The sequence below is a fragment of the Eleutherodactylus coqui genome, chromosome 9, assembly GCF_035609145.1.
Source record: "Eleutherodactylus coqui strain aEleCoq1 chromosome 9, aEleCoq1.hap1, whole genome shotgun sequence".
Taxonomy (NCBI): domain Eukaryota; kingdom Metazoa; phylum Chordata; class Amphibia; order Anura; family Eleutherodactylidae; genus Eleutherodactylus; species Eleutherodactylus coqui.
Genome location: NC_089845.1, coordinates 131,596,534 through 131,622,601, shown reverse-complemented (window position 1 = coordinate 131,622,601; position 26,068 = coordinate 131,596,534). Strand labels below are relative to the sequence as shown.

The 26,068-nt window shown below is 44.6% G+C and overlaps 1 long non-coding RNA gene across 1 annotated transcript; it reads left to right on the top strand.

The window, feature by feature from the left end:
- Positions 1 to 56: 56 nt before the first annotated feature.
- Positions 57 to 26,068, top strand: LOC136578853 (uncharacterized). Its single transcript, XR_010786667.1, has 3 exons — positions 57 to 113; positions 22,496 to 22,611; positions 25,581 to 26,068. It is a non-coding gene; the product is annotated as an uncharacterized lncRNA (long non-coding RNA).

Genomic DNA, 26,068 nt, shown 5'->3' with positions numbered 1-26,068 from the left:
ATCTTGGTACCTGCAGGCGGTTCACAATAGCAAAATATATTTTCCTTCTGATTGAGCTCCTTTCATGGCTGGAGCATTTTAGCACATGGATCAATATCTTCCTTTACACAGAGGTCAGTTTTTTTATTACTTGTGGCCGACTATGCTGTATTATTGATCACCCTTATCTCATATTTTAATCCACCGGGGAATAGAATATTAAGTAGGAAAGTTAACTGGAAATGCTCACTGGAAGACATATCCTGTTGAATGACTGAGTCTTCTATAGAATGACTATGTTTTGTTATTTATATAGCACAGTCATATTCCACGGTGCTGTACATATATACTAATCACTCATGTCGGCTCTTGAGAGTAGTAGAGCTTATATGTTCCGATATACTGTACACTAGGTTAAATTTCATTAGAGACTAATAGCCTATCGTATGTTTTTATAGTGCAGGAGATAGAAAGAAGAAAAAAATGACTCAAAACCACATTAAGCCCATCTTTATAGAAAAAAGCTAGTTTTAAAATGGCAAGTAGCTGCTCTACCTACTAGGATCCTGGGCCTTTCCATAGGGTATGTATGTGTGAGGCAGGGCCCCAGTATCTGGATCTGGGAAGGTGTTGGTGGATGGAGATGCTGGGGATAGCTCACTTAGGGTCCGGAATCCGATATGTACACTCATTATCAAAAAAAATATATCAAGCACCAAGATGGAGTTGTCATTTTGCTGCAGAACTCGGCATGCAGTAACTTCTCAGGTAGATATGTAAATAATAAGAGTTGTGGGTGATTAGATGAATGGTCTTGCCACCAGAGGTCCTAAAAGTGGTTCTCGCATTTGCCTATAAGAGGCTATGTGTGTGTAGTGACCTCTTCAGCTTGTGTAGAGCTTGTTGACCACTAGACACTTCTACGACGCAGAGAAGAGATGTCACCCCGTTACCAGAGTCTGAGAGGGGTGCAATATTGGGATGTGAGAAGCTGGATGGTCGTATTGATGAATTGTTCCTCACCAGGGCCGTTCTGATTGGACTGTTGAGAGGTTTTGGGACCAGTGAATGCGTGAGGGCACCCAAGGTGACCGGGCTTAGGGTGCCTTCAAAAGTGTATAAGTAGAGAGGATTGCCTGATCATCCAACAAGCACGAGCAGCTCCAACTGTGTTGTTGTCCACCATCCTGAGACAGGTGACGCCACCGTTAAAGACTCCTGCATCTGTCGGAACAATTTACAGGTGCTTGGCTGAAGGACATTTATTGTATTGTCTTTGACACCCACCCCGCATCATCTCCATTTGCAAAGGTATCATGAATGACAAAACGTGACTGCAATGGAGTGGAACCGGGTTGTCTGCAGAGGCAAATCCAGATTTAGTTTGGGCACTGGGGACGGCCGTGTTCTTGTCTGAAAACCTTGAGGTGAGCGCCTCAATTCTGCCTTTGCTTTGGAGCTGCACATTGTCTCCACTGTTGGTGTGATGGTCATCGGGGCCATCGCATACAACAGTGGGTCACCTCTAGTAGTGGTATGACGGACAATGACAGCTCAGCGATATGTTCAGGATATCCTGCAGCCACATGCATTCCTCTTATGGCGGCTTCCAAGAGGCATTATCCAGCAGGCCGCACACACAAGGGGGTCACAGGAATGTCTCCACCACATTGTTACACTTCCGTGGTCTGCCCAGTTGCCAGATTTATCACCAATAGAACATGTATGGGACCATCTGGGACACCAACTTCAACAGCCTATGAGCTTGCATGATCTAGAGGCTCAGTTAAAGCAAATGTTGACTGATATGCCACAAGATACCATACGGAACCTGTATGCCTCCATGCCCACCCGTCTCATATCTTGTACCCAAGCTAGATGTGGTACAACAGGATACTAGAGCCTCCATGTCTGCCCATATCACATCTTGTATCAAAGCTAGATACGGCCCAACAGGGTACTAGAGCCTCCATTCCCACCAGTATCACATCTTGTATCTAAACTAGAGGTGATTCAACTGGGTACTAGAGCCCCCCTTCAAAGTTTCAGTTTTCCGCAATAAATTATCCTTTTGCTCTGATTTTCTAATCACAGTTTCAGTTGATTCTTACAACTTCTTGGTGCTTAATTTTTAAAATTTATTTTTCTAACAATGTGTATGCTTTCAGTAATAAACTATAATAAAATGTAAAAAGAAAACATAAACTGTTTGTTTCGTTTTGGCGTGACTCACAACAGCGTATTGTTGGCTAGTACAGAGGATCCGTGTTAGCAGCATTCCGCTAAAAGTGCAGTACCTGTATATTGCGTTTCTCAAAGTCCTTACCAGGGGTTTCAATCTAAGTGCTTTTCCCTGTGTAAACAGGTTTCTCAAAAGTCCTTATCCAGTCACCGGTAGTGCAGTCTCTGGCAGCTCTGTATCACATCAATGTTGTCGTGCAGTAGGGATGAGGGGAAAGAGGAGGCAGAAGTCTCTACAATGCTTGTAGTCAGCTCAGACTTTATATATATAAAAAAATATCTATCCTACTGAGGACCTCATGCCGGTAGGGAAAATCCTATACAACACAGTTTCTCTCACAACAGTCCCTTTCTTATAACTCCACATCTTGGCTGAACAAATGCACAGAAACATTCTCAGCTTCTCACATTTCAGCATAACTGCACAGACAAAGAGGAGCATCCTCAGCTGCTCATATTGCAGAATAGCTGGACAGACACAACAAAGCATCATCAGTTCCTCATATTGCAGCATAGCTGCACTGACACAGAAGAGTATATTCAGCTCCTCATATTGCGGCATAGCTGGACAGACACACAGGAGCATCTGCAGCCCCTCATATTGCAGCATAGCTACACAGACACAGAGGAGCATCCTTAGCTCCTCATATTGCGCCATAGATGGACAGACACAGGGGAGCATCCTCAGCTCCTTATATTGCAGCATAGTTGCACAGACACAGTAGCATCCTCAGCTCCTCATATTACAGCATAGCTGCACAGATACAGGGGAGCATCCTCTGCTCCTCATATTGTAGCATAGCTGCACAGAGACAGGGGAGCATCCTCAGCTTCTCATATTGCAGCATAGTTGCATGGACACAGGGGAGCATCCTCAGCTTTTCATATTGCAGCATAGCTGCACAGACACAGGGGAGCATTCCTCAGCTCCTCATATTGCGGCATAGCTGGACAGACACAGAGAAGCATCCTTAGCTCCATATATAGCAGCATAACTGCACAGACAGAGAGGAGTATCCTCAGCCCCTCATATTGCGGAATAGATGGACAGACATACAGGAGCATCCTCAGCCCCTCATATTGCAGCATAGCTTCACAGACTAGGAGGAGCGTTCTCAGCCCCTCATATTGCAGCATAGCTGCACACACAGAGGAGCATCCTTAGCTCCTCATATTGCAGCATAGTTGCACAGACACAGGGAAGAATCCTAAGCTTCTCATATAGCAGCATAGCTGTACAGACACAGGGAGGCATCCTTAGCTCCTCATATTGCAGCATAGCTGGACAGACACAGAGGAGCATCCACAGCTCCTCATATTGCGACATAGATGGACAAACACAGGGGAGAACCCTCAGCTCCTCATATTGCAGAATAGCTGCAAAGAGACAGGGGAGCATCCTTAGTTCCTCATATTGGGGCATAGCTGGACAGACACAGAGGAGCATCCTCAGTCTCTCCTATTGCGGCATAGCTGCACATACACAAAGGAGCTTCCTCAGCCCCTCATAATGCAGAATAGCTACACAGACACAGAGGAGCATCCTCAGCTTCTTATATTGCGACAGAGATGGACAGACACAGGGGAGCATCCTCAGCATCTCATATTGTGGCATAGCTGCATGGACACAGGGGAGCGTTCTCAGCTCCTAATATTGCGGCATGGCTTGACAGACAGAGGAGCAACCTCAGCTCCTCATATTGCAGCATAGCTGCACAGGCACAGAGAAGCATCCTCAGATCCTTATATTGCGGCATGGCTGGACAAACACAGGGGAGCATACTCAGACCTTTATATTGCAGCATAGCTGCACAGACACAGAGGAGCATCCACAGCTCCTCATATTGCGACATAGATGGACAAACACAGGGGAGAATCCTCAGCTCCTCATATTGCAGAATAGCTGCAAAGAGACAGGGGAGCATCCTTAGTTCCTCATATTGCAGCATAGCTGGACAGACACAGAGGAGCATCCTCAGTCTCTCCTATTGCGGCATAGCTGCACATACACAAAGGAGCTTCCTCAGCCCCTCATAATGCAGAATAGCTACACAGAAACAGAGCAGCATCCTCAGCTTCTTATATTGTGAAAGAGATGGACAGACACAGGGGAGCATCCTCAGCCCCTCAAATTGCGGCACAGCTGCGCAGACACAGGGGAGCGTCCTCAGCTCCTCATATTGCGGCATGGCTTGACAGACAGAGGAGCATCCTCAGCCCCTCATATTGCAGCATAGCTGTACAGGCAGAGAGGAGCATTCTCAGCTCCTTATATTGCGGCACGGCTGGACAAACACAGGGGAGCATACTCAGAGCTTTATATTGCAGCATAGCTGCACAGACACAGTGGAGCATCCACAGCTCCTCATATTGCGACATAGATGGACAAACACAGGGGAGAATCCTCAGCTCCTCATAATGCAGAATAGCTACACTAACACAGACCTTTATATTGCAGCATAGCTGCACAGACACAGAGGAGCATCCACAGCTCCTCATATTGTGACATAGATGGACAAACACAGGGGAGAATCCTCAGCTCCTCATATTGCAGAATAGCTGCAAAGAGACAGGGGAGCATCCTTAGTTCCTCATATTGCAGCATAGCTGGACAGACACAGAGGAGCATCCCCAGTCTCTCCTATTGCGGCATAGCTGCACATACACAAAGGAGCTTCCTCAGCCCCTCATAATGCAGAATAGCTACACAGAAACAGAGCAGCATCCTCAGCTTCTTATATTGCGAAAGAGATGGACAGACACAGGGGAGCATCCTCAGCATCTCAAATTGCGGCATAGCTGCGCAGACACAGGGGAGCATCCTCAGCTCCTCATATTGCGGCATGGCTTGACAGACAGAGGAGCATCCTCAGCCCCTCATATTGCAGCATAGCTGTACAGGCAGAGAGGAGCATTCTCAGCTCCTTATATTGCGGCACGGCTGGACAAACACAGGGGAGCATACTCAGACCTTTATATTGCAGCATAGCTGCACAGACACAGAGGAACATCCACAGCTCCTCATATTGCGACATAGATGAACAAACACAGGGGAGAATCCTCAGCTCCTCATAATGCAGAATAGCTACACTAACACAGACCTTTATATTGCAGCATAGCTGCACAGACACAGAGGAGCATCCTCAGTTCCTCATATTGCGGCATAGACGGACAGACACAGGGGAGCATCCCCAGCTCCTCATACTGTGGCATAGATGCACAGACACAGGAGAGCATCTCCAGCTCCTCATATTGCAGCATAGCTGCACAGACACAGAGGAGCATCCTCAGCTCATCATATTGCGGCATAGCTGGACAGACACAGAGGAGCATCCTCAGCTCATCATATTGCGGCATAGCTGGACAGACACAGAGGAGCATCCTCAGCCCCTTGTATTACAGCATAGCTGCACACACAGAGGAGCATCCACAGCTCCTCATATTGCGACATAGATGGACAGACACGGGGGAGCATCCTCAGACCCTCATATAGCAGTATAGTTGCACAGACACAGGGGAGCATCCTCAGCTCCACATATTGCAGAATAGCTGCACAGACACAGAGAAGCATCCTAAGCTTCTCATATTGCAGCATAGCTGCACAGACACAGGGGAGCATCCTCAGTTCCTCATATTGCGGCATAGCTGGACAGACACAGTGGAGCATCCTCAGTCTCTCCTATTGCGGCATAGCTGCACATATACAAAGAAGCTTCCTCAGCCCCTCATAATGCAGAATAGCTACACAGACACAGAGGAGCATCCTCAGCTTCTTATATTGCGACAGAGAAGGACAGACACAGGGGAGCATCCGCAGCATCTCATATTGCGGCATAGTTGCACAGACACAGGAAAGCATCCTCAGCTCCTCATATTGCAGCATAGCTGGACAGACACAGAGGAGCATTCTAAGCCCCTCATATTGCATCATAGCTGCACACACAAGAGGGGATCCTCAGCTCCTCATATTGCTGCATAGCTGCACAGACACAGGGAAGCATCCTAAGCTTCTCATATAGCAGCATAGCTGAAGACACACAGGGGAGCATCCTCAGCTCCTCATATTGCATAATAGCTACACAGACACAGGGGAGCATCCTCAGCATCTCATATAGCGGCATAGCTGGACAGACACAGAGGAGCATCCTAAGCCCCTCATATTGCATCATAGCTGCACACACAGGGGAGCATCCTCAGCGTCTCATATTGCAGCATAGCTGCACAGACACAGTGGAGCATTCCCAGCTCCTCATATTGCAGCATAGCTGGACAGATACACAGGAGCATCCTCAGCCCCTCATATTGTGGCATTGCTTGACAGACACAGAGGAACATCCTCAACCCCTTGCAGCGTAGCATCATTAGCTCCTTATATTGCCGCATAGATGCACAGACATAGAGGAGCATCCCCAGCTCCTCATTTTGTAGCATAGCTGCGCAGACACAGTGGTGCACCCTCACCTCCTCATATTGTAGCATAGCTGCGCAGACAAAGGGGAGCACCCTTAGCTCCTCATATTGTAGGACAGCTGCGCAGACACAGGGGAGCAACCTCAGCACCTCATATTGTAGCATAGCTGCATAGAGACAGAGGAGCATCCTCAGCCCCTCATATTGCAGATTAGCTGCACAGACACAGATGAGCATCCTCAGCTCCTTATATTGCGGGATGGCTGGACAGATAGAAAGGAGCATCCTCAGCCAATCATATTGCAGCATAGCTGCACAGACACAGAGGAGCATCCTCAGCTCCTCATATTGCAGTATAGCTGGACAGACTCAGAGGAATATCCACAGCTTCTCATACTATGGCATAGCTGCACAGACACAGGGGAGCATCTTCAGCTCCTCATATTGCAGCATAGCTGTACAGATACAGAGGAGCATCCTCAGCCCCTCATATTGCAGATTAGCTGGACACAGAGGAGCATCCTCAGCTCCTTATATTGCAGCATGGCTGGAATGACACAGATGAGCATCCTCAGCCCCTCAAATTGCAGCATAGATGCAGAGATACAGAGGAGCATCCTCAGCCCCTCATATTGCAGATTAGCTGCACAGACACAGAGGAGCTTCCTCAGCTCCTCATATTGCAGCATAGCTGCACAGACACATGGGAGCATCCTAAGCTTCTCATATTGCACTATAGCTGGACAGACACATGGGAGCACCCTCAGCTTCTCATATTGTGGTATCGCTGGACAGACACAGAGGAACATCCCCAGCTCCTTATACTGTGGCACAACTGCGCAGACACTTGGGAGAACCCTCAGCTCCTCATATTGCGGCATTGCTGGACAGACACAGAGGAGCAACCTCAGCTCCTCATATTGCAGCATAGCTGCACAGACACAGAAAAGCATCCTCAGCTCCTCATATTGCAGCATAGCTGCACAGACACAGGGGAGCATCCTCAGCTCCTCATATTGCGACATGGCTGAAGAGACACAGAGGAGCATCCTCAGCCCCTTATATTGCAGCACAGCTGCACAATCACAGGGGAGCATCCTCAGCTTTTCATATTGCGACATGGCTGGACAGACACAGAGGAGCATCCTCAACCTCTCATATTGCAGCATAGCTGAACAGACACAGGGGAGCATCCTCAGCCTCTCCTATTGCAGTATAGCTGGACAGACACAGAGGAACATCCCCAGCTCCTTATACTGTGGCATAGCTGTGCAGACACTTGGGAGCACCCTCAGCTCCTCATATTGCAGCATAGCTGCACAGACACAGGGGAGCATGCTCAGCTCCTCATGTTATGGCATGGCTGGACAGACACAGAGGAGCATCCTCAGCCCCTCATATTGTGGTATAGCTGGACAGACACAGAGGAACATCCACAGCCCCTTATACTGGGGCACAGCTGCGCAGACACAGTGGAGCACCCTCAGTTCCTCATATTGAGGCATTGCTGGACAGACACAGAGTAGCATCCTCAGCTCCTCATATTGCAGCATAGCTGAACAGACACAGTGGAGCATCCTTAGCTCCTCACATTGCAGCATGGTTGGACAGTCACAGAGGAGCATCCTCAGCCCCCCATATTGGAGAATAGCTTCACAGACACAAAGGGAGAATCCTCAGCTGTCTGTGACGCTATTCTCCAATATGAGGGGCTGAGGATGCTTCCCTGTGTCTGTGCAGCTATGCTGCAATATGTGCAGCATAGCTGCACAGACACAGGGAAGCATCCTCAGCTCCTCATATTGAAGCATGGTTGGACAGACACAGAGGAGCATCTCAGCCCCTCATATTGGAGAATAGCTTCACAGACACAGAGGAGCATCCTCAGCCCCCCATATTGAAGCATAGCTGCACAATCACAGGGGAGCATCCTCAGCCTCTCCTATTGCAGTATAGCTGGACAGACACAGAGGAACATCTTCAGCTCGTAATACTGTGGCATAGATATGCAGACACTTGGGAGCACCCTCAGCTCCTCATATTCCGGCATTGCTGGACAGACACAGAGGAGCCTCTTCAGCTCCTCATATTGCAGAATAGCTGCACAGACACAGGGGAGCATCCTCAGCTCCTCATATTGTGGCATGGCTGGGCAGACACAGAGGAGAATCATCAGCCCCTCATATTGTGGTATAGCTGGACAGACACAGCGGAGCACCCTCAGCTCCTTATACTGGGGCATATCTGCGCAGACACAGTGGAACACCCTCAGCTCCTCATATTGCGGCATTGCTGGACAGACACAGAGGAGCATCCTCAGCTCCTCATATTGCAGCATAACTGCACAGACACAGGGGAGCATCCTTAGCTCCTCATATTGCAGCATGGTTGGACAGACACAGAGGAGCATCCTCAGCTCCCCATATTGGAGAATAGCTTCACAGACACAAGGGGAGAATCCTCAGCTCCTCATATTGCAGCATAGCTGAGCAGACACGGGGGAGCATCCTCAGCTCCTCATATAGCAGCATGGTTGGACAGACACAGAGGAGCATCCTCAGCCCCTCATATTGGAGAATAGCTTTACAGACACAGAGGAGCTTCCTCAGCTCCTCATATTGCAGCATAGCTGCACAGACACAGGGGAGCATCTCCAGCTCGTCATATTGCAGTATAGCTGTATGAACACAGAGAATCATCCCCTGCTCTTCATAATGTGGCATATCTGCACAGACTAACTACTTTTTGTCTTTTTCCTGCTCAGAGAGCTGCCCCTTGTTCCCTCCCCAGTTTAAACGCATAGTAGATTTCACATCACTAATGCGGCATAACATCAAATCAACAATACAACAGTCTGCAACAACCATAAGCCCCTTACATATGGTCCTGTCTACACAAGAGAAAACATATACAATATTTCTTAAATGCTCCCTCTTTTTTAGCGTTTCCAGTCCATTTAAATACAGGCATAAAATGACCACTACTATGTCATTACATCAGCAATAAAAAGACAGGCAGTGCCCCCAGTGTGCTATAGTTTCCATAAGTTAAATTTATAAGCTAAATGTTTGCACCAGGGCCCATGAGACTTTAGCTACGTCCCTGCTTGGCACAACCCCTTTAATGATTATCTCTACTAAAAATCCGCCACATGCACACGGGTGGATTTTTGTTACAGAATCCGGAGCACGCGTCCACCTCTGGATTCTGCAGCAATAACCTTTCATAGCATGCTATGGAAAAATGATCCTTTATGCACACGAGCAGAAAGCAATCGCGTTTTCCGCTCGCGGATGAAAAATCGCAGCATGCTCCATCTTCGGTTCCCGCACAGATGGCTTCCATTGAAGTCAATGGAAGTCGTCCGACCTGCGGCCCGTCCACAATTGACATTGCAGACAAGCTGCAGATTCCACAGGAAAAGCAGGAGTTTAAAAACAAAAAATCTGTACTGCACATTTCCGACAACGAGCCGTGCGGATCATCTGTAGTACAGAAAAGAAGAAGAAAATAGAGGTACGTGCAGATGCCCGCCGGGCACAGGGTCAGATTCTGCTGTGGGCTCCCGCATGCGGAATCCGACCCGCCCGTGTGCACGCAGCCTAAGTCACTTGATCCTGGTCTTGTGGGATTACAGACTGTTTTACAATTGGATGCCAAAATCCACTCTCAAATTACCAAAATCTCCTTATACGGGTTTAAAGGAATTTTACTGTAACTATTGGTATTGTAAGTTGTTAGATAGTCCAGTTCATTAACATAGAGAAAGAGTTGTCTAGCCACACTTTAAGACCCCGTAGCTATGGCACATTTAGGAAGTGGGTCACAGCAGGGAGCAGGAGAACTCAGGAGTAGGTTGTCTGAGTGCTCCAAATTCCAATATTTACTTAATGACAAAATCGGATAATTTATCATAAAGCCAGTTGAAACACTGTCCTTGTACAATATAATTATGATATGCATTTGCTTGTACAGCAGAGCTGCCTGGTTAGTGCAAATAGCTTCATAAATCTAATAATGCTATAGGAAGTAGGCCAGCAAAGTCAGCAGGCTCCGATTTTCAATAATTTTAAAAGCTCTCACTTTTTTTTTGGAAAACTTTTTCATTGTTCTTGTTAAAACAGAAGAGTGGGAAGGAAAACAATGGCGCAGTTCTGTGGTCTGCGTCTAATCAAACCTGTCAAAACGCTACAGCGCTGTCCTGGAAAATACACCGCATGACCACTTTATTAGAGACGCTCATCTAGTAGTGCTTTGGATCTACTTTGGCCTTCAGAGCCGCAGTAATTCGTCGTGGCATAGATTCTGCTAGGTGTTGAAATTGTTCTGCAGGTATATCGGCCCCTGCGGACAGGAAGCTTCTTATAATTGCTGCAAATGAGGTAGTGGTGTTGACATGGTCTGATCAGCTGGCCTTAGAAAGTGATAGTGTAACTCTACAACGTGCTATTGCTTTATCATTGGTGGCTCACCAATTTGAAGGATGTGGCCCCTCCACAGTGTGTCCCCGCACAGTAGCGGGCTGGTTGAGTCAGCAAAGTAAAGTGCCCTCATGCAGCTCCATGCAGTCAACACTTAAAACGGTTTATGCTATTGATGACTATCCTCAGGATAAGTGATCAGTAGCTGATCGGCAGGGATCTGCTCTCAGGATCCCTGCTGATTGTCTGGCCCACCATCAGTGTAGCTGAGCTGGATGTCTGCATTTGTGGCAAAGGCATAATTTGAAGCTTCTGGGCCCCACTGCAAAGTCTGTAACAGGGCCCCAACTATAATGCTTTATTCATAGTACTGGGCTCCCTATATGGGGAAGAGAAGCCTTATGGGGCCCTGTAAGGCCCCTGGGCCCGGGTGCAACTGCAACCACATTACGCCCCTGCTTAGTAGTCACTTTATACCTCGATTGAATATCATCGAGGCTTAGAGGCGGAACAGTATTTTGCACTTTAATATTATCATCCTGCTAAGATGATAGAGTCATTGCCATACAGCCAATTATTAGGTGTTCGTAGAATTACAGATGAGACACATGTTGATGGTAGATTAGAACAAATGTGCCTTAGGTTCATAATGAGAGGATACCCTGTACCTTTGGTTGAGGAGACTGTTGAGGAAGTGCAGGCAATTGAGCGTGACACTTTATTGGCTGCCAAGAATGAAAAACCTGTTAATTTAGAGAATTCCATTTGTTTCTACATTTGGGGCTGCCAGCAAGAGGATCTCTGGCATTATTAATAAACATTGGCCTTTGCTACTGAATGGGTGCAGTCACGTCATGGAGTTCAAAGAAAGTCCCATTATGGCGTATAGAAGGGCATCCAATCTGAAAGACAGACTAGTGAAACCGTTATCTATCCCTGAGACTGTTAACACAAATGACTATGGCTCCCTTAGAGCAGGGCAACTATCCATGCCATAACTGCTCCTGCTGTGGCAATATGGCAAGAGGTGACTGTTTTTGTCACCCCTACTCTGGTGAAACATTTAAAATCAAACCTAGGTAGACCTCAGGAAAGAAAAAACGGCTGTCGGCGCTCCTAGGGATATCAGACTCTGATCCAGGATATTAAATTCCTTTTTTATTGGAAACACATACAGGGATCTTCGAGCAACGCGTTTCAGCTGTCCCTGCGCTGAGCCAATCAGAGGCAGCCCTCACTCACCCATTCATGAATTCATGAATGGGTGTGAGTGAGGGATGCCTCTGATTGGTCAGGCTGTGACCAATCAGAGGCATCTCATTCAGCAGGCGGGGATTTTAAATCCCCGGCTGCTGAATACTACTCACAGCTGTTCAGAGCAGTTCAGGAGAACTGCAGCCTGCGGCGCTGAACTCCGTCTGCCAGGACCAGGTAAGTATATATATATTTTTTATTTTTACACATTTCTGGATGAATTGCAGGGAAGGGCTTATATATTTAACCCCTTCCCGACAATTCATCCCGCGATCGCCGGCAGCCCATTGCTTTCAATGGAGTCAGTTGTATTGCCGGCTCCATTGAATTCAATGGGCTAACATCGTTCTGCCGGGACCAGGTAAGTATATATATATATTTTTTATTTTTACACATTTCTGGATGAATTGTAGGGAAGGGCTTATATATTTAAGCCCTTCCCGACAATTCATCCCGCGTACGCCGGCAACCCATTGCTTTCAATAGAGCCGGCTGTATTGCCGGCTCCATTGAATTCAATGGGCTAACATCGTTCTTCTCTGCCACAGCTGTTACAGCTGTGGCAGAGGAGAACGATCTTTACGCTGACAGTGGGGGGGGGGGTCTCACTCTTGCCGCTATTGTGGCTTAATAGTGGGACCTGGGAACTTGAGATGCAGCCCAAAATGTAGCTCCTCGCCTGCCCTATTCGTTTCTGTGTCGTTTCCATCACTTTCTTGTGTTTTGCAGATTTTCACAAATGAAAACCTTAGCGAGCATCGGCGATATACAAAAATGCTCGAGTCACCCATTGACTTCAATGGGGTTCGTTACTCGAAACGAACTCTCGAGCATCACTGAAAGTTCGACTCGAGTAACGAGCACCCAAGCATTTTGGTGCTCGCTCATCTCTAATAAGGAATTCTACACCATTTATGCTGCCACTTCTCTTTATATTCCTATGAACTTTGGGCTTGTTGGTTCACAACCCTCTGGTTGGCTTGGCATTTTCCCCACATATTGCACCTCTCCCACATTTTGGGATTAAAAGGTCTGGTACTGCTGGATATATTATATTTGTTTTGTAGCCTGCTTAGTAGTCAAACCCAGTAGTGTAATAGGCAACTTCACTCCCATTGAAATTAACAGAAGTGAAGACTTCTATTACACTTCTGACCCTGACCACCAATGTGGACATCCGGCCCTGCTGCACTAACAGTGGGATGATCAGCTGATCGTGGGGATCCCAAGTGGCAGACCCCAGCCAATCTGCTACTGATGACTTATCCTAATGAAAGGCCATCAATATTATAAAGTGACAAAACTCTTTAAAAGACTTAGGCTTCAGTCTCAGAAACGGAGGGCTTGCCACGGGTCGGACCCTCAACTAATCATAAAGTGATGGCATATCCCTAGCATATGCCATCACTTTAAGTTGAAAATAACCCTTTAAGAGCTTCCTTATATTTGCTAACTGTCACAGGCATACCTTGTAGCTCCGAGACCCCAATTCAAAATCTATCACTGGTCCACCACCTACCATGTGCCATTCATAGTAGCAGCAATGTCTTTTGTAACAGAGTATTTTAGGACCCTTCAAATACCAGGGCCTATGATGCACCACTATCTCTGAACCCTCTGTAGCTTCACCACTGCTAAGTATACTACTTGATGCTGGTTTGGTTTATGTATTATCTATGCTTTAGATCTAAGTAGACTTATTTGTATATGGAGAGCACGTTAGAGTTACACATCTCCAGCCATCAAGAAAAATTCAATCCTGCTTGATGATATAAACAGTGGACTGGAAAGCACAGGAAGCCAGAAGCCAATATATATATATTATAAATAGGCAGTAAATGAATGGACCGCTGGCTAATCCCGCTTTACTGCGATGACCTTCAATTTCACATCTATTATGAAGGTTCATTTGCTAAAGCTCAGAGAAACCAAAAAGTTATTGAAAAAGTTTCCTTTTTACGCGGCAACCTATAAAACGGTTTGATGTGGTTTTATGAGGACAGTTTCTACTTTAATAGGATACGGCCTGGAAACATTTTACCAGTATGAAGTTTTGCAACATGTTATTGCAGTTTACAGCCCGTATCATCCACGTCATACGAAGCTTCATGATATATGGCACTGGAGGTTAAATACAGCGGGCGCGAGCTTCAAGATGGTATCATTTAGCTAGAAATAGCTTTTATGAGTTCTTTGCTTTCCTGAAGTTTCCAAGGAATACTTGAAACGAAGCCAGAGCAATAAAAGTGATATTCAGGAAAGCTGCCCCTCGTATCCATAGATCCACAAAGGCTGAGGTTGTAATTTATGGCTTGCTTTCCAATAAGATGGTATCAGTTCTAGATGTAGAGGTGACCCCGCTCACTATTCTATGAGAGGAGAGAAGCAGAATTTGAAAAAACGCACAAATGGAGCATTTTTTAATGAGTATTTTGACTTAAATGAGTTCTCCCTCAACTCAATGTTAGGTTTGTGCTGCTGGGACCTGTTGTTCTATGAGGTTCTAGGAGCGTACCTTCACAGGTGTGGGATAAATGAGCTAGCTGGGTGTGCAGTTTCTCCAGATAGCCAATACCCCTGGTCTGCTGCTCATAAATACCAGCCCCTCTGATTAGAGGATGCTGGTCATTTTACTCATTCTGTGTTATTCCCATTCAGAGCTGGGTGTTATGCACATTAGTCTGGAGTGTTTCTCTCACCTTCCCTCAGGATGGTGTGGACACCTGTTTTCCCCATCTACATCATATGCAGACCCTTTTCCCTTCCCCTTTGACAGGTGTGGCTTCCAGATGTCTGATGTCACATATGGTCAGATGAGTGACACCTGACACGGTTCCCTTTATGTCAGCATGGCGGCTAATTCTCTTTCCCCTTGGTGTGAGGACACGTGGGCTATCCATTGTTTACTATCTGTATCTATGAGAGTTCTGAGTGGGGTTACGGTTCTGTGTGGTATGCATTACCTGGTTTGTTGGTGTGAACAGCAACATGTTCTGTTGGGTCTGTGCAGGTGGTCAGACATGTGTTGTATGAATAGTCCTGTACTGTGTGGTATGCATTACTTGGTATGTTAGTGTGAACAGCGACGTGTTCTGTTGGGTCTGTGCAGGTGACCAGACATGTGGTGTATAAATAGTCTTGTTCTATGTCCTTTGCATTTCCTGTATTCATGTGAACAGCGATGTGTGCATTGGGTCTGTCCTCGTGTGTCCAGACATGTAGTGTATGAACTGTCCTGTTCTGTGTATAGGTATGAACAGTTATGTGTCCTGTGTTTGGTGCATCTCTCCAGGTTCCTAATTAGGGATAGCCAGGTTTGAGATGAAGACGGTGGGCCATCCTTATTAGATCACCTACCCCGCTTTTAGGCAGGGATGCCCCCACTATCTCTGATTAGTAAGGGACAGGTTTCCTTCTGTCTTAGCTTGGAGTGGTGTAATTTGCCCTTGCAATAACTGTGAGTGTGTTTGCGGGATTTATGGTGTTTGCATGGTTCTTTAGGACGCTGTTTGGATGTAACACTTAAAATTGCTTTACAACCCCTCTGTCCTTCCTGGTTGCTGCTGATGTGACCAGCCTTCTACAGCCACTGATTGGCTGCAGCAGTCATATGTCCTGATCAGCAGTAACCAAGAAGTACAGAATGGTTGTGAAGCACTTTTAAGTAATGGGAAAATCCCTTTAACCCCTTGAGTGGCGGGTTTCCTACCACCCTGTCGTGCCCACCAGGGCAGGTTTTTTAAAATGGTCTAATCATTGAATTTCATCTAATTTTGCAGTTGCGTCTCAAGAGCCATAACTTTTTCATTTTTCCATTGACATGGCCATATAAGGGCTTGTTTTTTGCGGGACAAGTTGTGATTTTTTAAACAGGAGGGAGGAAAAAAAGAAGTGGGGAAAAAAGAAAAAAAGGGGCCATGTCATTAAGGGGTTAAATAATGTATTAACTTCCTTCTCTGGGTCATTACGACGCACGGATACCACATGTGTGATTGTATTTTTGATTTTTTACAAAGTAAAGGGAGACAAGTGTTTTTATAATTTTTTTAAAAATAATTTTTAACTTTTTTTTTTATACTTTTTTTTTTTTGTCCCTTTAGGGGACTTCCACAGGGACCCATCAGGACCCCCTGATCACATTCCGGGGGTCTGATGGTGACAGCCCTGTACATGCTGCAGTGACAGCCCTTTACATGCTGCAGTCACATAGACTGCAGCATGTAAAGAGTTAACACAGCAGAGATCGGAGGTTTTCTCTGATCTCTGCTGTAAGAGCAGGTACCTAGCTGTCCTCTGACAGCTAACAACCAGCTCTCCCTGTCACAGAGACCATTGGCTTGCTTCTGACAAGCCGATGGTCTCTATGGCAACCTGTAAACAAAGCAGGACATTGCCGATATGCCGGCAATATCTTCTGCTGGTTTTTCAAAGCCCTTGCACTGCTCTGTGTGGGTCTGTGCAGGCAGAGCACACTGTCACAGCTTGTGGCATTGTACTCTGCAGCTCCCATAGTGATACATAGCCCGGAAATCTTCCGGGCTATGTCACTATGAGCAGTGGAGCTCGTCCCGGAAAATTTCCGGGCGTGCCACTCAAGGGGTTAAAGGGGTATTTTACTTGTTCAATGGTATGACATATTTAAAGGATGACCTCTGGGTCCCCTCCCTATCCTAATCATTTTTTCCTGCACAATAGACAGCAGTGAGAGTGCCATTGGCAGGGAATTACTAGAGCATTCCAGTATCCTGGCAATTGGATCCCACTGATCAAGAAGTGGTACAATTTGACAGCACTTCTAATGGTGGTCAATCGGCTATTATTTGAGAATTGAATATGTTATGTATCACGCTGCGGAATAAGTTGGCGCTATACAAATAAAGATTATTATTATTATGTGGGAACTGTATGGAATTACTATATTAGCTCATGCTCTGTTAAAGGTATTGTGACCATATTAGTTTCAGAATGAAGTAAAACTAAAAGTGATAGCATATACTACTGTAGGGGGTTAAATACTCATATATATATATATATATATATATATATATATATATATATATATATATATAAATTATATAATTGCTGGACTTTATATATATTTCTGCCAAGACCTTTAAAGAGGTCACATGACTAACTTTGTTGCTGTGGACTAACAGAACCTGAGCTGTCTGCTCATGGATTTGGTATAAAAGGCAGGTCCTCTTTCAGAGAGCCTTGTGAGGAGTGAGCTGCCTCAGTGGTACTGGAGATCTGGGTTTTTCACTACCCGAGAGAGAGACTCAGATTCTTAGAGTTACACTACCTAGCTATTGCAACTTGAATGCCAGAAGGAGGTCTGCTGTTCTCTGAAGGAAATGTCACCTGCAATTACTGACTGCGAGTACTGAGCCATCACCATGAGAGAGGCCACCAACGAGAACACATAGACCGATAGCCAGTATCCAGATATTTACGTTTCAGTGGTGTCTAATCATGAGTACCATCACCTAGGCTCTTCGGTCGTAAAATAAATTATTCTGACTACATCACTGTCTAGCCTCCCCAAAGGTCCTGTGCTAATAATTTGTTCAGGGGACAGTGACAACACATTTTAGTTAGCGGATTTAGTCATTTGGTAACCAAAGATCCTGTAAGACTACAGAGACAACTCCTATTCTCAACCAGCAATTGTGGAGCTATTTGCCCCTAGCTAGGGTAAACCATTTATTGACTGTGATGATTCCATATTGCATGCACAGATTTAAGGACTGAGTAATAGTGTTACTTTCTTGTCAGTGAACTATTTGCATTGTATCCAAATACTATTTGCCATTCACATACAAGGAACCAAGAAATAAATGTAAGAATAAAAGTAAAATCTGATTGACTAGCACATATTCCGGTATTTGCTGTAGTTTTTAAGTAATAACTGTCTGTAAAAACACATCATCTCATAAAGGTCTTTGTCATCCAAGTGCCCCCTGCCATAGTAAGGAAATGCCAGTCACCTCCCTGGTAAAATAACACCACCGGTTGTTCCTTCCTGAAGGTTTTCTCAATGCATATTCTGCAAATCATAAGCAAACTCCTTGCTGTAGAATATATATATACGGATTATAGTGCATATCTCATATCAGCACCTTCCCAAAAAACAAATGTATTTGGACATCAAATCCGCCTGCGATAAAATGGAGATATTCCCGTATGGTAGGCAATAATTCTAATGAGATGAGTGATGGGCGGTAGCGACTGATGTGTAGGATAACGCTGCAGCAGGTGAGATGATATCTTATCTATAGAACACAACATGTCAGGAGAAGGTGACAAGCGGATGTGAATATTTTAATACAAGCGAAAAATTGTGATTTCTATATCCATAGGAGACAAAGATGATTAACAATGGACCTGGCCTAGATTCTGAGTTGTGAAAGCGGCAATTACTGTCAGCGCTGAGTGATTATAACACCGGAATATAATTAGACTAGAACGGATTTTTCTAACAACTGTTGTTCTATTGCATCAAGTGGTAGATAGCAGGTACCAAGAGGACAACTGGGAGCTTAGGAAATCTATCTATTAAATCATGTGATGTTATAATACACGCGGGGATTCTAGTTGATCCACTGACTATGCATTATATTAACCTCTTCCCTATACAGGCTTAATTTCTTTTTGGCATTTTAATTTTTTCTTCCCCACTTAAAAAAAAACAAAAAACTTTTCTGGCAACATACAGGGGATATAAAAGTCTGCACAAACCCATGTTAAAATGCCATGTTTTGTCATGCTAAAAAAAAAGAATAATTTCCCATTTATTTCCACCTTCCATGTGACCCGTTATCTGTACGATTCCATTGAAAAACTAACTGAAATCATGTAGGGTGGAAAAATAAAAATAATGCGGTTGCATTAGTGTAAACACCCTCTTTTATTGGGGGATGTGGTTGTGTTCAGAATTAGCCAATCACATTAAAACGCATGATAAATAGTAGTCAGTACTCCGCTGCCATTATTTACAGGGATACTGATACATCCCATATAAAATTTTGTGCTTCTAGGAGGATTTTACGTCATTTTCTTAGTTGCATTTTTCAGCAGAAATGCTGAAAAATGCAACTAAGTCCATAAGCAGCTTACAACACATCAAAGGATCTGATTGTTGAAAGCTATCTGTCAGGAGAAGGTACCAAAAAACTTCCAAGGCATTACAGCGCTGGATCGCCATCTTCTGTATACAGCTGCTGTGTTCCCGGAGCGCTCAGCTGGTATGCAGCTGAGCGCTCCAAGCGGGGTATGCAGAAGACAGCTGAAGCACTGTCTTATGCATACTTCTACTGTGTTCTCGGAGCGGGATACCAGCTGAAACAATACTATCAGCGCGCAGTGCTGATAAGGCTCATCGCTGATTTTTAGCTTGCTAAAAGTTAGCGATGAGCGAATAGTGCATGAAAAGTGCACAATGGCCGCGCATTTAGACTCAACGATTATCGCTCAAAAGATGGCTTTTGAGCTAATTTTCAGCGATAATCGATGTGTCTGAATGGGCCTTAATAGATTACTACAGTCTTCAGGAAGTAATACAGTACAGCCCCTCCTAGAGAGTGACAGAGATACAGAATACAAAACCTTATTTGTGTGTATAGGTTTCTATTTTGCCTCATCTAGGCTTAATACAGCTGCCATTAAATTCCTTGCCCTCTAATAATAATGAAATGACTCTGCTTATTGGAAGAAATAGTCTATGGTGTCTGACTTAGTAGGCATTGTTAAAAAACAACTGGAAATTTTCAAAATTTTTTATATGGATGGTATTAAAAAAATGAGAGAGCACAAAAATGAATCAAAGTATTTTTCTAATAAAAACCTGATTTAAATAATATGTTATTTCCTGACGATACATTCCTACGATAGAGCAGGCCCCACAAGAATGAGAAATGCAAGGTGTACAGTAAATAGTGCTGAAATAATGTTTTACCTTTGCTCATATGTTTCATGACTAGAGATGAGCGAGTATACTCGCTAAGGCACATTACTCGAGCGAGTAGTGCCTTAGCCGAGTATCTCCCCGTCGTCTCTAAAGATTCGGGGGGCGGGGAGCAGCGGGGGAGAGCGGGGAGGAACGGAAGAGAGATCTCTCTCTCTCCCTCTCTCCCCCCCACTCCCCGCCGCAACTCACCTGTCACCCGCGCCGGCAGCAGAATCTTTAGAGACGAGCGGGGAGATACTCGGCTAAGGCACTACTCGATCGGGTAATGTGCCTTAGCGAGTATACTCGCTCATGTCTATTCATGACCATGCAGGGTGGTTATATAATCAGGGTCCCAGTCTGTGCCAGGAGAAGCTCACTCGAGTTCCTTATACGTAAAATGAACAAAGCAGAAATGGCTTAGTGTTCACCATGTAGAGAAGTTCCTGTGGTCAGAGTTCGGTACTCAGAGGCCGCCATTGCTGCTAAGGCTCAGCCATCATTATTATAGTCCTGGAAGATCCTTTTAAGGAAAGCAATGCTAGCCAAATCTATATGAAAATTCTATTTCTTTAGTCTGTTAATTAAAAGCTTGAAACTCTTCAAGACTTTCCATATTCTCATGAATAACACTCAAATGCCGTACTAGAAAATTATGTCTTCTCTATTAACAGAATGCCATAAAAATAACTTTCTTCTTTTAATTGCTCTCATTTTTGCCTTTTCGATATTAGTGGAATTTCAAGAGACAAGAATTGTGCCATATGTCACGTTCTGGTTTATGAACTCTTGTCCGACACTTGAAATTCCCATAGAACTCCAGTCGAGGTATGTTTTCTCGGACTGATTGCTGTCACGATTATTACACTTGCTCATCTGTTCATTCATTGCTTGATAACTTTTATAGAATGTCTCTTGTGGATTGACGAAAAATGAAGTCTGCATACTATTATCGCCCCTTAAATCAAGACTTCTGCTGTCATCCTTGACACAGCCGTCACTCATTGTTGTGTCTTCGAGAACACATGCCATGGAATACATTATTCATATATATAATTAGAGTTTTCGGCACACAGTTTGCATTATTAGTACAAAACTCACTTTTCACCTGTTGACTAGAGTGTTAGGATCTTCCCACTTCTGTCTCTATTTTCAATTGACCTACTCCCACATGACAATGTTTCAACTATACTAAGGTGTGCTGAAACCATAGCAATAGAAAATGTCTAGTTTTAAACAAACCATTTGAATATCTTAGTGTATACTTACCTCATCGTACACCTAAACCCCCTATTGGCTGAAGCAGGGAGTCATGTTAAGGTCTAACATAGTGGCTCTTGACCCACCTTCTAGGCTTTGTTCTTCTTGAACATTTTCAAGAGTGATGGGGTGAGGAATTGAACACTATTAGCTATTAATGGTAACAGTTTTAAGACACTTTTTTACAGGAACCCAAGGCAATTAGGGTTGTAGAAAATAGTTAAGATTATCCTAATGGATAGTCATCAGTTGCTTTGGTTACATTGTGGACATTCTTGACAAACCTCTATATAACACATGAGGAAGGGATAAGACATGTAGAGTATAATTACTGTTTTGTATGGAATTAAGAAGTTGTTTATAGCAACATTCACAGAACAGATAGCTACTGATCCTCCGGTGATGACTCGGGGAATTGAACACTACTAAAACTTGTTACAGTTCGTTGCAGCGTCCACCACCCTACCTCTCCTGTCAGTCGTGGTACGGGTCTTCTACCTCTCTCCTTCAGACACCCAGCTCTGGCATCTGGCCAGTCTTTGTCAGCAGTGCGAAGGGCACATGCCAGCACACTTAAAGGGTCAAAGCGCACCATGGAAAATCTTCCCTTTCCAATAATGAGGTTCCTTGGCTACATTAGACACCCTTCTCCTATGGAGGTTACCTGAATTTGTGGTATTTTGGTTCAGCCTAAGGTGTTGTCTACTGTGTTCTGATGCTCTGGTTCCTGACTTTGGCTATTTCTGACTTCATTGCATTTTCCATTCCTTCCATTGCTTGTTAATTGAATCATAGAATGGTAGAATTGGAAAGAACCTCCAAGGTCATCGTATTAAACACACTTCTTTTTGCTGCCCGCCCCAGCCTGTTGTACCATGCTGAACCTGCCCTGTGTGTCCTAATCTCTGGCTTGTTCCTCGCTATGAAATTGTGCTACCTGCCCTAATCCAGATTGATTTGACTTTGCCTCTGTTTACACACTCAGGTACTACGCCAGTTGCCACGTTATTGGGACCACTTCCAGAGTAAAGGCCTGGCGGCCCACAGTGGACACCACATCCAGACTGGTGGGATTAAGGAGTGAAAACTCGGGTTCCTCAGGTATCACTTTTTAGGTTTGGACCTAAGTCACTAGAGACCACAGTAAAGTTCACAATTTTAAAACACACTTGTTACTCCAGAAATCCGTCACAGTGAGGCGTTGTAGAACTACCCAAAAACCATGTGAAATGCCTCACTTTACATTTGCTGCATTTTCTCTCATTAGTTCCGATTGCATGAATTCCTACAAGACTTTGCCTGCACTCGAACGGTGATTAAGATTGGGCTTGGTGTCACAAATTCTGAGATAATGGCGTCACATTGCAACAGGGCGCCAAAGTTCTAGCAGAAGGCAACCCCATTTGAGGTTGACTTTGAGGTCAATCATTAGAACCTATTAGACCTTACCTAACTCAATGCGTGCCTCAAAGTTTTTGACAGTGAGGATCCAACAGCGAGCACCATTCACACTCGCTTTGAGCTGATTTTTTGATAAGTCTCTGCTATTTTTAGGCATCACATTAGCTACTTATCTCCACCTTTGCAAGTCCGTCAGGATAAGTATGTGGAGGATTTCTTTCCTCATCGCGGTGGTTGTGGTTGAGATGTCTGATTGACGGCTTATTTTTGTTTCTAGGCCCTTGGGGATCTGGCAGATTTTAAATTATTTTCTGAGCATGCTGGTCTATCAAAAAGCAAATATGACAATAAAATATTCTGTGTGTGCAGAGGGATGTAAATGACATTGGAACCAATCTTGTCACAAGGTTTACAGACTTATCATACAAATTCTTTAATTTCCATCATGAGCTCATCATTTAGATGGCGACAGCTGCTTGATTGGTGAGGGAATTTGACATTACATTATAGTTTGCTTGTTATGCTTCCAGAATGCAAAGCTTTTCCTTAGAGACACCTGCGCCGGTGGCCAGAGAGCCGAGCTAGCGTCTTCTAAATATACCTTATCGGATTCTTACAGGGTGAATAGGACATCAATATATATAAAAAAAAGTATTGAAAACTTTACAGATATTAATCTCACCGTTCTCTTTTTTTATGTACACGACTGCAAACAGCTGATATTAGCTGATAAGGAGCTGCAGTTGGAAGGACTCAAATGTCAAAGAGTATGTGATCTACAGAAAACACTGTATGATCACTTATAACAGTATTCCCCAACCAGCGGCTCAGGACTTCTTGCTGCGTTGCTCGCCATGTGAGTCCTGAGTTATGACCATGTACTGGCGATCCTGTCCACCAATCAGTCCCAACGCGGATGGCATTATACTAGGGTCACATCGCACACTGGAATATTTATCAGTAAATATTGTCAATTTTACAATCTCTTGCTGCTCCACAATAAGGCCAGGACTACACAGACACTTTGGGTGCACATCGTGCTACATTGCATCCAAATGTACATGAATGTAGTTGCATTGTGACTTGCAAGTTGCTGCAACCCCAAGGCGAGTCGGGTTGGGGCAATCTTATAATTGTTGGGCCATGTCACTGCAAAAAAGGGGATTAAATATATTAAAGAAATCCCAGAAGGTGACCATACTTGCTGATATACTGATACAGAGGTACAACGGGAGGTGTAAACACCACTTGCCGGCATCGTGCAGAATAGGAAAAATGCGCTATGAGGGACATTGCTGAGGTGCAAAATACTGATGAACAACCACTCACACCTGCTAGATATTAGGCGAGTGGGGGCTGTTTGATATTATACTTGCACAAAGGTAAAGCATATCAAGGGTGCAAGTTACACAGATACATGAAGTATATCATGCAGGCTTACAGTCTATTAATGACACCCATACTATTAAGATTAGGCAGGCTGTCCTGCACCTTATAAGTGAACCAACACCCTGTGCTCCCCTCAAACCTATGTGAACACCTTGGTCTGACCTGCATGCTGGTGAGAAGTGGTGTTTGTATTTGCCCTTGTATTTCTGGATCAGTATACACTATCCTATCAAAAGTAATTGGCTATCTGAGCAAGAATGAAAAGTGGTATTTATTTCCATATGCTAACACTTAGTGGGGCTCCTTTGGCCCTAATGACATCAGATACTCTCTGTGGCATACTTTCTACTAACGTCTGATAAACTTCAGCTGGTCTTTCCCTCCATTCATCCTGCAAACGTCTGGTGAGTTCTCTCAAAGAAGACATACTGTTCATATTTTCTGACCCAACATTTTACTTCACCCTAAAGATGTTTAGTAGGGTTCAGGTCGGACCAAGTGTGGAACATCAATATCCTCTAACCAACATAAACCAGTGTTGGATTTGTGATAAGATGTGTTGTCTTGTTGGAAGTATGGCTGACCATTCCCATAATATTGCCACATTGGCAGCAGCACATTATTGTCTAGAATGTCAAGGTACACCTCTGTGTTCATGCTTCTTGTCACTACAACCAACGGACTGAGAACATGCCACGCAACTCATCCCCAGACCATAACATTACCTCCGCCGTACTTAACTGTTGGAACAAAACACTCGGGGAAGGAGGATGGTGGGGGAGTTAAAGGCATTTACCAGGCCTCCACACCCAGGTGGTATGTCCATCTGATTTGAAGATGGAGTAGTGTGATTTGTCACTCTCTAGAACGTTCTTCTGTTTCCCAACTGTCCAATGACAACCCTCTTTGCACTTTTTTAGAAGGACTAATGTGACCTCCTTGAGAGAACTTGTCAGTTATTTGGAGAATGGCTGGAGGGAATTACCAGCTGAAGTGTATCAAATGTAAGTAAATAGTATGCCACAGAGAGTATTCAATGTCATTAGGACCAATGGAGCCCCACTAAGTATTAACATATAGAAATTAATATTATTTTTGATTCTTGCCCAGGTCTTCAATTACTTTTGCTAAGATTTTTGGATATTTTTCATCCCCCTTTTTTCAGTGATCTGAATGTAATGTTAGTGTAGGGACTTGCTGGAGATGAGGACACTTAACGTGGGTTGTGAGCTTGCACATTTTGGCCAAAATGTTAATTAACATTTTGTATTTATTTGCAGAAACAGACTGACACTGAGATGCTGGGGAGCCTAGGGGATAGGCCATCAATATAAGATTGAAGAGATTGACTCCCGACACCCCACCAGTCAATTGCATGAAGGGGCAACGTTGCTTGTACAAGTGCTGCGGACACTTCCTTAGCCTATAACATCATGTTCATCAGTCGCATGGTGCTTCTGCAGCTCAGCTCCATTGAAGTAAATGGAATTGTGGATTTGAGCTCCACTACCAGCTATGTCCCATTATGGGATATGTGTGTGGGGTATCAGTCCTTTTTCAATGAGCACTTAAATCCTATAAACTGAGTAGGACAGATTATCTGTATGCCTCTCAGTGTCGTCTTCCATTTCAGAGACTTTCTATTCACATGCTGCCGGGTTGTAGGCATGCAAATGAGCAGAGATCTGGTGCAAAGAGATTGAAAGTGGAAATGACACGGGGCTTACTGCCTCGATTATGGAGTAATGACTTCACTGCATATTTAATG